At 31.8% G+C, this 14707-nt stretch overlaps 1 pseudogene; it reads right to left on the bottom strand.

Moving 5' to 3' along the window:
• Nucleotides 1-264: 264 nt before the first annotated feature.
• The window catches only part of LOC139707676 (SMC5-SMC6 complex localization factor protein 1-like), a 44392-nt pseudogene continuing 29949 nt past the window's right edge, over nt 265-14707 (bottom strand).

Genomic DNA, 14707 nt, shown 5'->3' on the forward strand with positions numbered 1-14707 from the left:
AAAAAATCAGATTAATGAAAATAGTTGATACCAAACTTTTTTTTTTTTTTTTTTTACTTCTGAGTCAAATTCTACACACTGTAAAAAGACAGAAGCTTAGACTATACTTCTGATGAAGATTTTTAAGTGCTTTTAAAATTTTTCAAGGCTGTAAAGTCTGTCAATAAATAAATAAAATTACTATCTGTCAGTAAGCCATGAAGTCTGTACTAAATGACTAAAGCAAGTTGAACATGTTTAGAACACTGACTCATATTTTTTGGCATCATCATGAAAACTCTGTGACTGATCGACACATCATTTCCAATGTCACTAATAAGGCCTCTGTATGTACTCCAGGACATACTTTCAAATTCTCAGGCAGTTCCTGAAGAATATTTGGGAGCTTCTGCAATGTCTTTATATTTCTAGCATAAAGATCCAATAACCAGTCAGTATGAGAACTAGGGGTTTCTTTATAACTTTTACAAGGCATACGCAGGTCATTTAGATGAGTTAACCCTTTGAAAGCTAAGATGAACTCTGAGGATAAGTCAAAAATCGAACAAAAATTTAGCAACATCCTACTAAGTAAAAATGAACCAAATTCAAGTTGCTGGTGGTAAAAATGTTTCTCTGCTTGTGCATGAAAATTCTCCACTGTGTCTTCTAGTTTTGTAATAGCAAATAGTTCTTCCTTGGTTTGAGGTGATACTACATAATCCAAGGGCAATTCCCCTTTAGAGTTTCTCTGCTGTAAAAGCACTGGGCCTGTAAAAAAGAAAATGCAAAATGTTAAGGGTAAAATATTTTTATTTTGGCAACTTAACAGCTGTTTTCTCTCTCTTTTTTCCCAAAGCACACAGGGTTCTATTTATAATCATGTTTTTAACTAATTCATGTTTGCATAATTAAGTGGCTATACATACTAACTGCCTAATAAAGGTGCATTAAAAAAAAGCAAAATTCTGTCAATTGCCTAAGGAGATTAAAAGTATATTCCTTAGGTGCTGGGGTTATGGCTCAGCGGTAGAGCACTTGCTTAGCACATATGAGGCCCTGGTTCAATCCTTAGAACCACATAAAAAAATAAATGAATAAAATAAAAAGTTACCTCATTAAAAAAAAGTATATGTCTGAGTGAAATATACAGTATATATGATTATAAATGAAAAAGGCTTTTATAAAACTTTATTAATTATCATCTTAAAATAAGAATTTCAGTATTTCCGTAAGAAATTAACAAAATAGGGGCTAGGGATATAGCTCAGTAGGTAAAGTGTCTGCCTTGCATGCACAAGGCTCTGGGTTCAATCCCTAGCATCACAAGGAAAAAAAAAAAGAAATTAACAAAATATATATTTTTCTTAAATTCTATAAGAGTCCCAAGGCTGTCTCATATTACCAAGAAGGAAAAGTAGTGCCCTTTTCCACTGGTGGTCAACAATTCTGGTAGTACAAAAACTGGAAAACCTTACTTCTTTTATCCTTGTTTATGCTTAATTTTAGTATAGGTAAATGATTCCAAAAAAATTAGGTGTTAATTATTCTGCATTAAACTCAGATCTTAATCTGTCTATCCAAGCTAAATGTATCTAACTACTTAGAAGTACTGAAGATATAGTTTAGGATGCTGTAGTAAAGGATGGTATAACAGGGCAAAATAAAAATAACATAGTATTTGGTGACACAGCAAAACAAAGGAGTATTAGACACCAAATCTTACAATAATTTATGCACTTAGTTATAAATAAGATGTCAGAATGGATATAAAGGTTTTAGTACTAGCAGACACCTTAGAAAGTCACACTGTTGAAGATTATATTATCACAGAGAGAACATACTGTAACTGTGAAACCTCCTAATGGTAACTTTGATTAAACATACATAATGACTGAGATATAAAATGCATTTCATATTAAAAAAAGACAAAATTATGAATACTTAAATAAAAATTTTCGAGACATAAATTCAATCTTAAAATTATTACTCTCAAGACTAAACTACTCAAAATGGATAGATAATACAGCTACTACATGATAATGTCAAACGATGTAACAGATTTAAACCAAATATTACTGAGGCAATACTAAGTCTTGTACAATTGTCAAAAGACCTTAATAAATTCAAGAACAAGTAGATTTCCTCTCCCAGGTCAAGGAGCTCATCCATTTACTATCATTCACTAGATAAAATTCAAATTGGCTGATGGAATACTGAAGTCTACTAGAGAAATGGACCTAATATAATATCTTTTATATTAACAATACTTGAAGCAAAATCAGCTATTGGCTTGAATGTCAGATACAAATTAAGTAGAAAAACAAAACACTTAGGAGTAGAAAAATAAAACATTTAGGAGGTCGAATGTTATGTTTAGTAAACAATACTAAAAAAGAAGGCAGAAGAACTGAAATATATTGATTATGAAATGGTTAGTAAAACAGACACACTAACGCCTTTAGGGGGCAGGAGAAGACTATAAATAACCAAATGGCTTATGTTATTGTGCTATACAACCTTTCTTATATGTATATACAGAAAAAAACAAAGAGAGAGAGAAAGAAAAGAAAAAAAAAAGACATCCCCCCCCAAAATATGCTTTTCGTTTTTATGAAGAATCAAATGCTTTCATTATGGGATAAAATCATGTTAATTTCTAAGATTAGAGTACATGAAAGCAATGAGAAATTTACATAAATTTGTTTTTGTTTTATAAGCTCATCAATTTTCTTTTGTTGTTCTTTTTAAAACACAAATCAGTTTGAATATTTTGATGTAAATTAATAATATTCAGCTCAGATTTAAGAATGTTACTGAAAAAAGAAAGGGGCTTGCTGAAAGCAAAGATTAAATATCAGTAGAAAGAGCAGTAGTTGAATATTAAGCTTAAGTTAGCCTTTTTTATAAAATCCCTGCACAACAGTTATTACCATTTGAAAATTCTTCTACTTTAATTTAATTGACTGCAAAATGTGAATGAAGAAAAAGATTCTAGGACATCTTTTTCACAGTCTGTAAAGATATGCCTTATAAAAATAATACTGAACAGTTACATATAAAAAGCATGAAAAAATTCAAGTAATCACATGAACATTTACATTCATTTACTAATAAGCTTTCAGAAATGACTAGTTCATAGGGATTTCATATATTAAATGAAAGGATTAATATCTAAAACCAACACATTCAATTAAAAAATCCACTCTTGTACATGAACCGTAATAGACTTAACAATATATACATGCGTCCATAATATGAAAAGGCTTTTATCACTATTAATAAAAGGTGATTACATTCTATGAGACTTTTTATCCTTACTTTTTTATTAATATGAAATGAAAACCTCTTTTCTTACAGGTTTTAAATATAAAATGCTATCTACCTCCAAGGGATTCGTCAAAAAACTGGATAATTTATCAAAACCCATTTAGCATAAATGCACTCACCCCCATGCTGTAGTAGCAGCTTGCCAATTTCTACATGTCCGTTTGACAGTGCATCATGCAAAGGAGTCACCCCGTCCACTTGAGTGAGCAGATCTACCTCTGGACAACGTTGCAAAATTTCCTGGACACACACTGTGTTGCCATAGTTACAGGCTTCATGCAAAGGCGTCCAGCCAGCATTGTCTAAATTAGAAATCAAGGCAAGTTTTAAAACAGCAGAAGTAGGACTTCTGTTAGTAAAGTATTGATGTTCTACTTCTCTTATCGGAATGATTTTGTACGCACTTCATATTAAAAATAAACTTTGCTAAAAATACCCAGTGTAAGTACATTGCTTTAAAGAAAAAGAAATTTAAATAATTAAAGACAATTTTAAAATATTATGAACAAAATATAAACACTAAAAATGTTTCTATAACATTAGCTATAAATCATTACATAATGAAATTCTTGGGTTTTGCTAATAGCTATATTTTAAAGACATCTTAGGTAAATTAACTCAAGTGTTCTTTCTTAATGTGACATAAAACTGTTTTATATCACAAATATTAAGACATTGTATAAAACCACAAAGATTTAAAACTTACCTTTAACATTGATGTCTATTCCTGGCAAAGAAAGAAGAAGAATCAATTTCTCCACTTGGTTATTTATGCAAGCTCTATGCAGGGCTGTTTCTCCTGCCATGAAAAATTAATAGATTATTCCAGAGAAGACAAGATATCAACTAAAGAAAATAATCAAAGGGCATGAACTAGGAGATCTGGCCCCATGCCAGAAAATTATTTATTGAGTTTTCCTTTTGATTAGTTTAAACATCTCCTGCATTAGAAAGTGTGTGTGTTGGGGGGGGATCCCCACCAATTCATAGAGCTTCTGTTCAATCAGCAATTCAGCAATGAAATTCTACAGCAAAAGGTTTAACATAGGCACTGTCTCCCCCTAGTTCAAGTTTTAAAGCTTCAGCCCTGCTATAAAATCCCCAAATGATCAGAGAACACCAAAAATACTGGGTTTTGTAGCAGTAAAAGTTTAGAGTGCAATTGCCCTCTCTTAAATTTATTCATGAACCTGCATTAAATGTATGGCTCCTTTTTATACAGCATTTATAGCTTAATTCAAATGAATGTTTCTGGCTAAGCACGAGTGCCTCTACACACTCAAGTATAATTCAGAACTTCAAATCCATTAACAGATGGTTTGCTGCTTCTCAATAGGCTGTCTGGCTTGGCTACAGCAGCACAGAGAGGGAGAAATGGAGGAATCTTAATATAAACACCACACACACACACTACACGGGAAAAAAATCTCTAGTACCATTTAAAGCTGAACAAGTGTAACAAATAGAAAAGTAAAGATTTGCTAGGAGGAATGCAATTAGTAGTTGCTGGCAAAAATTAACTATATCTGTCTTGTTATAACCAAGATTAATAAATTATAAGTGATGATTTGACGTAAATTTGTTAAAACTTATTATAGGTGACTGCTTAAGAAACAAAATGAAATACTGAAACACACTTGTTCTTACTATAAAATACTATGTAGTTTATTTTTATAATGTTCAGTTTTACAGATATCTCTGTAACTTCTACTAAAATATTACTTTTACATGCACAGAGAAGCTTTTCAAGTTTTTTTGTATTATTTCTCAATTCTCTTCCTCTCCCCCAGTTCCTTCTGTTCAGACTAGTCATTCATATTCATTTTACTTTCTGCAACAATAAAACAAAGAAAAAAGACCCTGATTTGTGAAGTTAATATTAAAGATCTCATGTAATACATTTTTCAGATTTTGAGCCAAACGAGACATTATTTTGAATTTGTGATATGAAATTATGAATTTTTATCATATTGAAAGACTTTGAGAGCTTTACTCTATTTCTATGGGTGTCATATTAATACTATATTGAAAATATGATTTAGTTTATAAACAAAAGATTCAACAATTTACTTTGGCCAAGTACAGACTCTTTAAAGATAACTTACATTTTTAAGTTAAGAGATAACTACATAAAAGGGGTGACAGTAAATTATTACAAGACTCTTCTTAGTTATTCCATCCTTTAGGTGCTTAGGTTCCAGTACAGTCAGAACCAAAAGCCAAACACATTTCATAGTCTGGGCTCAGTGCCTAGAAGAAAAGAGCCCATATGCTTAACACAGCTATGTAACATAGCCTACTCCTCATTCTTTGTTCACAAAATGTCTAAGACTGAAAGAGATGAAGACTGAATTATACTTTCAAATCAGAAGACACTGATCCTGAACAACACAGGTTGAGGTGGAATAGAAAAGTAAGGCTGGCAAGTCTGGAATATGCTCAATGAGTGCTGCACACTATGTTTAGTATTTGGAAGGCCAGGGGGAGAAAAGAAAGGGAGGAATACTCTATTATACCAGGTATTAACTGATCATTTTCTCTGTACAAGTGACAGTACAAGAAAATAATATGGTATCCAGGAAGGCATTTCCTGGACCTAGTCCAATATTTAAGCTACAAGTATTCATCAGGGCAAAATTTACAAGTACTGACTATAACCACAAAAAGTTCTTAGCATAAATTAATTTAGATACTTGGAATACCTTTTAGATTAGTCTTATGAAAATTCATCTTCGTAACTAAAGAGGGGCAATTCTTCTTGGAACATGACAATTCTCCTTCTGACTTCTTTTTCAATTTTTTAAATGATGAGGAACATTTAGCAAGGTTCAGCTCCCTGAAAAGAAAAAAAGAAAGAATGAAAGCTTGTTTTTCAGCAAGGCATGCCAGCATATATTATATGGTGGGTATTTTTCTTAAAATCTAATTTAAACTCCCTTAATCACTCAGTCTTCACTGTTAATTCTAAAATTGATTTCAATCATATAGAAATAAGTTTTTATGCATTAATTTTCATTTTACTAGCCTCAACTACTCATTGCGAAGGTTCTGAATACAGAATGTGGGGTAAATAAAAGGAAACCAAGTATAAACCATATCTGACAGAGAAAATAAAGTGAAAAACTAAGATTAGAACACAGGCCTCTGCTCCCAATTCTTATTTTCATGTGAATACTATTCTCTTTTTTCTTTTAGAGAATAATTCAGGCTTTCTGAGTTTTCTACAGCATACATCTAGAGGAAGTTTCTCATTTTGGAGAAGGTAGTACAACAACTTGAGTATCTCAACATGAACATGCCTTCTGAAAGCTCATCTATATAATGGAAAAGCAGTAATTCAAATCACAGGGCAAAAATTGTATAAAACAGTAATTGTTATACAGATAAGCTAAAGTTCAAGGAAGATGTCAAAAAAAAGCTGTACTCCAAAATAACGCACAGCAGAGATAATAGCAACACTTACGGTAACTCTGACAGTCCTTCAACATGTTTCTGCTTAGCACCATTCAGCATTAGTAAAGCTCTCGGAGATTCAAGGCAAGGTCGCTGTCCTATTTTCTTTGGTATTGGTATTTTTCCAGCTCCATGCATAATAGTTTTCCCCAAAGCTGGCAAATAGGAATATACCTGTTGCAAAATATTATTATATTGCTTTCTCAACTACAAAGATAGCAGTAAAAAGAAATTAATTGATTAACTATTAAATGTGATTACATTTTCTAGATTTCACTATTACAGTTTCCACTTTATTTGAACACGATAAAATATTAAAAAGCTGATAGTTCCATGTCAATATCATGTAGACAAGAAGGAAAATACCTTCTTGAAAATAATTTTTTTATTATTCAATTTTAATACTCATTTAAGAAAGTTGATTTGTCTTATATCCAACTTATGAATCACTCGTATACTTTTACATTGATGATTTATACAACTAATATTCTGTCATTTCCATTTTAAAAATAATTTTCTTCAACAGAAAGGCTGAAATAAATGAATAATGAGTGAATAAGGAGTGAAAAGAACTTTAAAGGTAAGTATTGTTGTAAAACAATTTACCCAATCTGATCAATAAATAAACTTACTTCTTATTTGTTGAAGAAACTGCTAGATACTAAATCCTAATTATATCTTCGGGTAGCCTAAATAAAACTAGAAAACCTTGGATCAAATGTAACTTATATGTATGTGTATATAGGATATATATCATTTATAAATTTTGTTCTTTATAAACCATTAAATATTAGGTGGAATTGTTTTGAATCTAGTTCAAAATAATCTTATGTATTATTATAGAAGTGATTAGGGAACAAAGATTACTGTTCCGCTTTTCTATTATCAATCCTTAATTACTTTTAAAAATGATTAAAAATTTCTATTCACTGAATTTTTTCTATATTTTTACTGATGCATTATAGTTGTCCATATGGAGGAATTTGTTTTTACATATCTGCACATGTACACAATATAACAATATAATTTGGCTAATATTCCCCAAGAATCCCCCTATGGTCCCTTTACTGATCTCCCTTTGATTTTCGTAATTAAACTATTTTTGAAATAGAAAAATACTAGTTCTTTTATGGGTTGGAAAGATTTGTTAACTCTGTTCATTTATTAGAAATACCTAAGAATATTTAAAAGTTGAATTTATAAAGATACTTCTTAGGAATTACAACATCTAAAATAGTGCTTACCATTTTATGAAGAGAGAGTGGCTCAGAAGAAATACTGATAGAGCTCTGCAAACACAACTTTTTAAAGAATGCCTCGGCAACAAACATTTGAAGCCAGGAGGAAGAAAAGGAGCAAATGAAAATCTCTAATTCCTGTGAAGAAAAGTCTGCAGAAAAACAAGAGAAGAAAATAGAACTATATTCTTTCTATATATTTTTCTCTTTTGGGGGCGTTTAGGGGACTGGAGATTGAATCCACAGTCTCTTCACCATTGAGCTTTATCCCTAAGCCTTTGTATTCTGATAATTTGTTTAGAGGCTCACTAAGTTATTGAGGCTAGCCTGAAACTTGAGATCCTCTTGTCTCAGCCTCCCAAGTTACCAGGATTACAGATATGTGCCACTGTGCTCAAATGAATTTTTTTTCCTTTAGACTATTTCATCAGTAGATTTTCTTCAACCAAATGATGGTTCCTACACCAAAAACATTTATCCACATTATAAACTACACACACATATACACACCAAAGGAAAAAAAAAGTAGTTTTCCTATTCTTTGCCTTTAAAGAGAAAAAAAAATTATGGCATGAACTCTCATTTTACTTTTTATTACATCAAATAAAAGCCTTACAATTGCATACACACACACACACACACACACACACGCAGAATAAATAATATAATTATACCAAAATACATGAGATTTTTATCACTATATTTTCCAATTAACATAAAAGATCTCTTCTCATGAAACAGCTGCTTCTTTGGAAAACTAGTACTTAGTTTTGACCACACTTATTTAATTTGCAACGATCAGTCTTGAGGTGATAGGAAAAAATATATTAGACTATTACTCCTAATAACACCCATAAATCCTATTACTGAAGAGAAGAAAGACAAGCACAAGATAAATAAAGAAAACATAAAATAGAGAGTATGTAAGTAAAGATTTCATTAAAAATTTGCACTTGGGCTGGGGTTGTAGCTCAGTGGTAGAGTGCTACCCTTGCACGTGGGAGACACTAGGTTCAATCATCAGGATCACATAAAAATAAAATAAAGGTATTGTGTCCATCTACAATTAAAAACAAAACCAAAAAATTTCATTCATTCTACCATGAGGTTATTTTATTATATTGTATTTGGGAGGGTATTACACCCAGGGTTGCTTCACTGCTGAGCAACATCCCAGTCCCTTTTACTTTGTATTTATTTTGTTTTGTTTTTTGGTATTGGAGATTGAACTCAGGGGTACTTTACCACTGAGCTATATCCCCAACTCTTCTAATATTTTCATTTTGAGATAGGGTCTTGTTAAGTTGCCTAGGCTGGCCTCCCAAATAACTGAAGTCACTGGGATTACAGGTTGTTGCCACCGTGCCCAGTGACTATGGGCTTATTTTAAATGAAAAACAACCAACAAAAAGACACCCAAACCCTCAAATCTCTGCTATTCAATTACATCAGTGTTCCAGTAAGATGGAAATGCATATACAAATGAACTGAAAGTGATAAAGTACTAGGGTGATTTTTCCCCTGTAATCTATTTAATGTTATAAATTTTCTATTATTACTATCTGTGTAACAAAATGGATAAAACAATGGAATGTCAAGTAAAGAATGATACCAAACAATAGGATACCAAAAGAGCTAAAATTAAACAAAACAAACAGTATAAAAAAGTTGAGATACTATATAATATGGTAGATTAACTACACTGAAACAATAAAGTCAATAAAAGTAACAAATATTTACAACACATAAGAATTACAATTACATGTATTAATTAAAATATTTTTAAAATGGGGCTAAATAAGAAACTTAATAGCCATATTAAGTTTTATAAAGCTTGACTTCTCTACTCAGAGGTGGAGTTTCTTTTAGTCAGGACAATGCAGTCACGCACTGAATACCTGCTCAGATGTATTCACAGAAAGGCTGGCACTCAGGTGTCCTTGCAGTCATTGACCCTTCTTGACCAACTGATTATCAGTGAGGAGGAGGAAAAAGGTAGGATTTTTCTTCAAGGGAAATTTTGGTTCTCACAAACGGAGAAGGGAATGCTATTGGCCCCTAGTGGCAAAAGGCTAGGAATGCTATTAGACATCCTATTAATGTGCAAGAGAATCTCAACAACAATTATCCAGCCAAAACATAACCAGTGCTCAGACTGAGAAACCTTGCCTTGATTAAAGAGATCGAGGCTCTTGCGATGTGACAGACTACTATACGAGTCTTTAGCAAATGATTCCATTCATATGACAACCAGATTCACATATCCCTGAACAGATATGATTGCTAAACTCATAACTCCTTTCACAATGATCTCAATGGAGATATGGTTTTTATGAACAGGAAATGAGAAAGGAGTTACATTTAATTTCTACTTATGGACATTAAAAACCCTATATCTACCATCACAGAGTTTACTACAATGAATTGATCTGTTAACTTGAACTCTAGGCAGTCAAAGGAAAGGAGAAAAGGTCTGACTGTAAAATTTGAAGAAGATAATCTCACACTATCAAATGGAGTTATTCATCTAAGAAGAAGCTATTTGGTAAGCTTACAGAAACAGGGAAATACAAACTCTAATGGATCCACATATTACCAGGTAACAGAATAAAATAGAATAAAAAATAACAGATGAACAAGAGAACTTAGCCAAGACTGCAAAACCTTTAAAGAATAGGATCATATTTTTTAGCCCTCACAGAATGTATATCACTAAATTGCACAGAATAAACATTCATATTTGACAGATGAAAAAATGAGTGACAGATAACTTTTTACTAATTATAATTATCTTTTTACTAATTGTAATTATCTCATTCAAAATGCTTCTTTTTCTTTCATAGAAATAAAATACAAAGTAAAGCAAGAACAATCTTTTGAAAAGTTAACCAGATCTTTCCATTCCCTTGTTAAATAGCTTCTAATTCTCAGCATGGCTTACAAGTTCCTACATAAACTCCCTTACCCATTTCTTTGGCCTTATTCTGACTCCATTGATATTATTACCAGTCGGTGAGAAGGCTTCACACAGCCTCAGCTCTTTCCTACTTTAAGAATTCTGGTAAATTTTTACTCTTCTGACAAGAATACTCTCCCCTGAATGTACCAAACTTTTGCTTATCTTTCAAGTTCTGTGTTTTTTGATCATCCAATACAAAGTAGTTCAGTATCAACCCCTGGTTTTAATTGTTCTCAACATTTATTTTTAAATGATGTATAATGGTACATTTACATTAACTTTATTACAATCTTCCTCTCCCACTGAAAGCTCCAAAAAAGCAAGAATCATGTTTTATTTCCCTCCTTCACTATATATGAAGTGTTAAGTTGAATGCCTAATTGAACACCAATAAAGAAGTGTTGTATGAATGAAAGAAAAAGAAGCATTTTGAACGAGATAATTACAATTAGTAAAAAGATAAAAATTTGCATTCATGGAAGCATTAAAAGGGAATAGATGTAAAAAAAGTAAAACTGAATAAAAACAAAAAAATATCAGGAAAAGATAATAATGCAACCCAAGGGAAAAGGAAGGTTTATTAAAAATACTCTTAAGGGATGGGGTTGTAGCTCAGTGGTAGAGCACTTGCCGAGCATGTGTGAAGCACTAGGTTCAATTCTCAGTACCACATATAAAATAAATAAATTAAATAAAGGTCCAGCAAGAACTAAAAAAAAATATTTAAAAAAAGTACTCTTAAGATGTGAAAAATAAAAATTTTAATGACAAGTATTCTTTCCCATTGGAAAAAAAAAAACAGAAGAAATTTGTTTAACTCAAGAATTAGCAAACAATGGTTTGCTGCCTATTTTTATGAACAAAGTTTTACTGGAACACAGCCATGTTCATCCATTTATATACTGTGTATAGTTGCTTTTTCTTACTAAAACTGCAGCACAGACAGGACAGAGACAGTAGGGACAAAAAAGCCAGAAATGTTTACTATCTGGCACTTTACATTAAAAAGGTTTGCTAACCCTAGTTTACGTCAATAGACTGGGAATTTCAATTAGGCATTGAAAATAAATTTCACATGACCTTAAAATACAAGAAGGAAATTCTTTTTGTCCAAAATGTGAATCTGATAGACACAAGATGTGATGGAAAGAAAGTAAGATTTTACTTGTCTTCTGAACTATTTATTGCCTTAATTTTCACCAATTATAAACTAACAAGGGTAATACTAAAATTAAACGAGAAAGATGGATCAATATCTTCAACTGGAAGTAATGCTACAGCAACATAGCATCTTTACTTACAAATTAGAAAAAGCAGAAGATAGTAACTGAGCCAAAGAATAATGAAAAAAAGCTGGGTGTGGTGGTGCATGCCTATACTCCCAGAGACTGCCTAGAATGTGGCAGGAGGATCAGCAGTTTGAGCCAGTCACCCCAACTAGGCAAGACCCTGTCTCAAAATAAAAAGGGTTGAGGTGCTGCTCAGTGGTAGAGTGTACCTGGGTTCAATCTCCAGTACTGAGGAAAACCAAACAAAGAATGCAAAAAAGTGTTAAAAAATAAAAAAGCAAACAACCCAATGTCAATGATTCTCAAATTTCTTCATAAAAATATGAGCAGAAAGGATATAATTAGAAATAACACCTGGTTCACTTTGTAGGGAAAAGTGTAGTATTCTACAAATCCCATAATAAATATAATTTTATTTTGCACTTTAGCTATAGAAAAGTTCCTGCTTTCTTAATGTTGAAATGTTCACTTAATTTTCTACACCCTGATAAATATTAAATATAAAAACAATAATATAAAATAAATTTAAAAAAAACTAGGGAAATATTTAATTTGAACCAGTTTTAGAAATATATGCTAGAAATTTTTAACTAGCCTATCTGCAATCTAATTTGGAACCTATGGAAATAAGTGTGTGTGTGTGTGTGTGTGTGTGTGTGTGTGTTACTGGTATTGGACTCAGGGAGTTGTACAATGCTAGCCAAGCACACATCTAGAGTTTTAAAGATTAGTGATCAATTATATATCCTTGGCATCATTTTGGTGACATGATTATCAAAGTAACATTAAGTTCTACCTCAAGTTAGTCATAGGTTTAAACTTCTAAGGTTTAAATTTGACATGTGAAAATAAGAATAACACTGGATAACAATGCCCTACTTCATAGTAAAGAGAAATTTATGAGTAAGGAAAGCATTGAAGCTACACATAGAACTCTGTTAACATAAAGCTCAAATGTCATGTATTTGACTAAACTATAAAATAACTTTTATTTCCTTAAAGGCAATTACTGTGTACTGGAAATAACATATTTAATTGTATTGGTAGGCTCTAAAGCCATTGCTAATCCTGTCCTGGGCCCTCAAACTCAAAGAGGTTTCATTACAGAATGGAAACAAGGAATTCTGTTAGCCAAATATTATTTGTCACTCTGGCAAACAATGCCAGAATTCTGCTGTTTCTAAAAGGACAAAAAACCCTACACTACCTAGTAGAAATGGTGGGACAGAAATGATAAGGTTCCAAAGGAAGATTGAATTTGTGCTAAGAAATGTTAAAAAGTCACTCAACAAAGGACAGCTAGTCCACAAAAGAAAGAGCAATCACCCCCTTGGCTCAATAAAAAAGAAAGAGAAAAAAAGGAGACAAAGTGCTTTAGATAAAAATCTTCTAACTTTGGTAGTATAAAAAAAAGACCTCTCTTTCCAGAGGACATCATCAAATAAATCCTGAACCCAGTTATAACCTGGATTCCTATTCTGGAATCTCTCTTTCAAGTATTAAATTGCTTGACAGCGGATTCAAGAACTTTTTCTTTATATAAAACTAAGATGCACTGCAATATGTGCAACAAAATTATATGTTTTAGCAGTCTAAATAATTGAAAATTAAGTATGTAAAAATCATCTTTTATATCTGAGAGCCACACAAAGTACACTTGATTTAAAATATGTTCATTTTTGGAGTTCAGAGTTACAGAAACAAAAAGGAATGGCAAGAGTTCAGAAAAGCATACTCTTCCTAAATTGGGCTATGAAGTTAGAAAACATACATAAGGTCTTAGGGAAGCCTTCCTCAGACTAGACATGTCAAAGAGTTGACTAGAACTTACCATAAGATGATAGTTGTGAAAAGGAATTCTGTCATCATAAGACTTAAATAACACTCTTCATTTAATTTAGAAAAAACTTTAAAATTAGATAATAAGGTGAGGAGGAAAAGTGAGAAAATTATGCGTATAAAGTACTTCTATTTGCTTCATCCATACTCCTTTCTTGTTAGATAACCAGATGAAAGCAACCAAACTAGTTGGCTAATAGTTTTTTTACATTATATTAAGAAAAACTATACAGCAAAAGGTACACTGGGGGGAAATATTATAATGAGTGATATAAACCAGATTAATATAAGGGGCTTTGTAAAAAGTATTCTTATTCAATGAGTTTCATTTTTTAATGTTATTAGGTGTTTATATAGGAAAAAACCTGGTAATTATTCATATAGCACAGGTAAGACAAGAGACTGATAATGCATCCTACTCAAAGAATTAGAGGTATTAAAGATACTGAAAATAGTTCTGAACATGTAAGATTCTATAAAACATACATTAAAAAGTGAATCTATTTCTTCAGGGATGGGGTTGTGGCTCAGTGGTAGAATGCTTGCCTAAGCATGTGTGAGGCACTGGTGTTCGATTCTCAGCACCATATATAAGAAAATAAAGGTCCACTGACAACTAA

Source organism: Marmota flaviventris, chromosome 11 (genome assembly GCF_047511675.1).
Source record: "Marmota flaviventris isolate mMarFla1 chromosome 11, mMarFla1.hap1, whole genome shotgun sequence".
Taxonomy (NCBI): Eukaryota; Metazoa; Chordata; class Mammalia; order Rodentia; family Sciuridae; genus Marmota; species Marmota flaviventris.